Source organism: Cryptomeria japonica, chromosome 5, assembly GCF_030272615.1.
Source record: "Cryptomeria japonica chromosome 5, Sugi_1.0, whole genome shotgun sequence".
Taxonomy (NCBI): domain Eukaryota; kingdom Viridiplantae; phylum Streptophyta; class Pinopsida; order Cupressales; family Cupressaceae; genus Cryptomeria; species Cryptomeria japonica.
This window is the reverse complement of record NC_081409.1, coordinates 377,505,382-377,509,454: the sequence shown is the minus strand read 5'-3', so window position 1 is coordinate 377,509,454 and position 4,073 is coordinate 377,505,382.

The window sequence follows — 4,073 nt, the reverse complement described above, 5'->3', positions numbered from 1 at the left end:
GCAATGATTTTCTAAACTAGGAATTGGAAATCCTAGTCAACAAAATGAAAATCATTGCAATAAAGTAAATCTCTTTGCAAAAGGGACAAGTTGATTGTTTGTTTTTAACTTGCAAATAAATATGTTGATTGTTCTTTTTATTCTTGCAAGAAATGAAAGATTGTCTTGTTCTTTTTAGAGCCCAAATTCAGTGTGAGATCCTAGCTTGCAAAAATGAGAAATTTGAATTTGTGGTTCTTTTTATCCTTTGCAAGTGTGGTTCTTTTTAAGCCCAAAAATTGAAGTGTGATGTTCCTTTTAAGCACCAAAATAAGATGAAGTTCTTTTTATCCTGCAAAAATAAAAAGATGAGTTCTTTTTAGGCTAACTTAAGAAAGTAAGCAAAAAGAACTAATTAACTCCTCCTTTAACCCTGCAAACTACTTGTTAGAATCCTGCAAGAAACCTGTTAGTGAAAATAAAAAATCCAAGGTGGGCTAGACAAGACTAGAATTCTGAATTGTGTTATAATTTTTTGTAATTTTTTTTCTGTCACATATGCGCTAAAACAGAATGCATATGCGCTAAAACAATCCACATATGCGCTAAAAAAATGAACATATGCACTAAAATAGTGAACATATGCGCTACAGGATCAATTTTTGATTTTTTTTCGTCACATATGCGCTAAAACAATCCACATATGTGCTAAAACACTTCACATATGCACTAAAATAGTGCACATTTGCACTACAAAATCATGTATATGCGGTAAAAAAGTCGATGTATGTGCTACTTCATACCACAAATGTGCTGGAACAAGCTCTGTATGTGCTAAAAGATTCTCTATAAAATCTAGGCCGAACCTATGCAAAAATGTTAAAAATTTGATCAAATTAGGGGTCGAGCCCCATGGTGGGCACCAAAAATGTGTGCTCAGAAGGTGTGCAATATGCAAAAGATAATAAAACAACATCAAACACACACATGAAGCATTTTGTTAGAGTTAGAAATAAAAATAGAAACTAGATTAAGTTAGCTTCAAAATCTAGAACCCCAAGCACATCTCATGTTCCTCTATCTCCAAGGATCTTCAAGATTCAAGGTGGCTCTCACTTTGAAGAGCACTTGATCTTGTAGATGTCAACCTAAAGAACGAGATTGAAGGATATGCCAAGTTCAAAAAGAATGCAACTAAGATCCTAGCTAGATGATCAAATTATATGAAAAGATGAAATGCAAGATATGAGATTAAGATTGATTCCAAATTGAAATCTTAGGTGTGCTAATTAAACTAACATGGAGATTATTATGAAATTGATATACAATGGCTATCAATTAAGCTAGCATGAAAATGGGATTAGCATGATACTATCAACATGATGAAAGCTAAAATAGCATGCAACTAAGATGATCTAAGTGCTTGGAGATGACAAATTGAGCTCCTTGATAACAAGAAAAATGACTATAAGTTTGATGCACAAGATGATGGATCCCTAGATTGAAGAAAGGGGCTCTATTTATAGAGAAAATAGAGAAATGGATGGCCAATATTGAGAAATCTTAACTAGGGCTAGGATTGAAAGTTATCAATCCATGAGGGGGATTCAATCCAATCCCAAGTTGACAAATGTCACCTTGAGATGGCTTGAGAGGATTCTAAGAAAGCATTAGATGCTAAGTAAGCATTAGGGATAACCTCAAGGGATGACATTATTGGATAATGCTATTATCCAAGGGAGCATCCTATTGTCTAAGAGGTAAACTCTTGTGCAAAGTTGAATGATGGTCAAAGCGACAACCATCATGGGCTAGGATGATGTCTTGTAAGAGGAATTAAATTCTCTTTGAAGACTTTGGAGGTTAACAACTTGTTGAAGAAGGTAGATAACCTTCAAGGCTTTTGTAAGAGCCTTACAAGTTTCGAAGACTCAACAAGTTAACTTGTTGAAGAAGGTAAAGTCTTCAACACATTTTGAAGACTTTCCCTAAATTTGGAGAAGTGACTCCCCCAAATTTAGGGATGTGACATGATTAGAAAAAATAGGCTAGCTAACGAGGGATTAGAGGGGTTCTAGAAGAATATTAGCATGCTAATGGAAAATGCAAGTGGAGGGAAATAGGTATTTTAGATAAAATAAAAGATTTATTTTAGCCAAAAGGGGTGCAATTCGTATTTGTAGCAACTGGGGGGTATTCACAAATAAATAATGATTTATTTAAATGCAAAGGGATTTTAATCAAATATAAATTCAATTAAAAGGAAAAAAGGGGGTTTTAATTAAATAAATAAGATTTATTCAATTAAATGGCTAAAGGGTACTTAATCAAACCTTAGTTTAATTAATAGGTTAGGCTAGAAGAAAATGATTTTAATCAAATCTTTAATTTGATTAATAGGCTAATTGGAAGAATAGGGATATTAATTAAACCTTAGTCTAATTAATAGGCGAATACATGATGATTAAATGAATAAAGTTTATTTAATTAGTTGTGCATGTTTTAGGTGTCTATAGGTATTATAAGGATGGATTTGTAAGTGTGTCAAGTTTCAACTTATATTTTATTTCAGGTGGATTTGTGTAGATTTGGGGCGTGGATTTATGGCAAAATGTTAATATTGTCGTCTTCAGAGAGAATAATTTGCAATGTTAATTAAAATTTATAAACTTAACATAATAATTAGTGTATATATAAGATATTAAAAATATTAATTTTCAATTTTTTATATTTAATTTATGCTATAAGTTTTATAGAGATCTTCAAATCAATATTTTTTTATATTTTAAAAGAAATGTATTTAATGAATTGTTTTATTCTTTTATATGAATATTAAATACTACCATACTTATCTTTAAAAAGGAATATAGATAAAGAACATCGAAATATATCATATTTTCATTAAACTCTTTACAAAAGAAAACAAAAAAACCAAAATTATTAATATTATATTTTTATTTCTATTAAACTCTTATCTATCAATACTACATTATTATTATTATTATTACTAGCATATATGTCTTAAATTTTAATTTAATCTATATAACATTCGCCGAGAGATATCCTTCTCAAGGCGCCTATTTTTAAACAATTTTGAACCCTAAATTGAAATAGGCGCCTCAAGAAGGATATCTCTCGGCGTATGTTATATAGATTAAGTTAAAATTTAAGACATATATGCTAGTGGCAGTTGCGCGGCGCAACATGGAAAACATAAAATAAATTAATATATAATTATATAGTATCTTTCTATTAAAACAAATTATATTATAGTATTATTATATTATTATATTATTTTATCGTTACAATTTTATATATCTATTTAGACTATTTTTATTAATGTATATGTGTTGCAAGATCAAAGCAAATACTAAAAGATCTAAGATATATTAAACTTTGTTTAATGGCATGTATTATGGTTATGGTTAGCGTTAGGGTTAAGGTTAGTGTTATGGTTGAGGATAAGGTTTACATCATGGTTTGGATTAAGGTTATGATTAGGTTTAGGGTTATGATAATGGTTAGGGTTTATATCATGGTTAGGGTTAGCATGGTTAGGTTTAGGGCTAGCATAGTTTAGGGTTTATATCATGGTTAGGTTTAGGGCTAAGGATTATTGTTAGGGTTAGCGTTTATAGTTATGGTTAGTTTAGGGTTAAGGTCTAGAGTTATGGTTAGGATTATGGTTAGGCTTATGGTTTACATCATGGTTGGTGTTGAAGTTAGGGTTACAGTTATGATTAGGATTATGGCTAGGGTTAGGGTTTACATCATGGTTAGCTTTAGGATTAAGGGTTAGTGTTAGGATTAATATTAGTATTTATATCATGGTTATGGCTAGGGCTAAGATTTACATCATGGTTAACGTTAGGGTTATTGCTTGGGTTAGGGTTTATGGTTTGGGTTATAGTTAGGTTAAGGATTATAATTATGGTTATGGTTATAGTTATGGTTATGGTTATGGTTATGGTAAGGATTAGGGTTTACATCATGGTTAGAATTATTGATAGGGTTAGGGTGTACACCATGGTTAGGGGTAGGTTTAAAGTTATTTTTAGGCAAACAACTATCCAACCCTTTGGATGCAGCAAGAT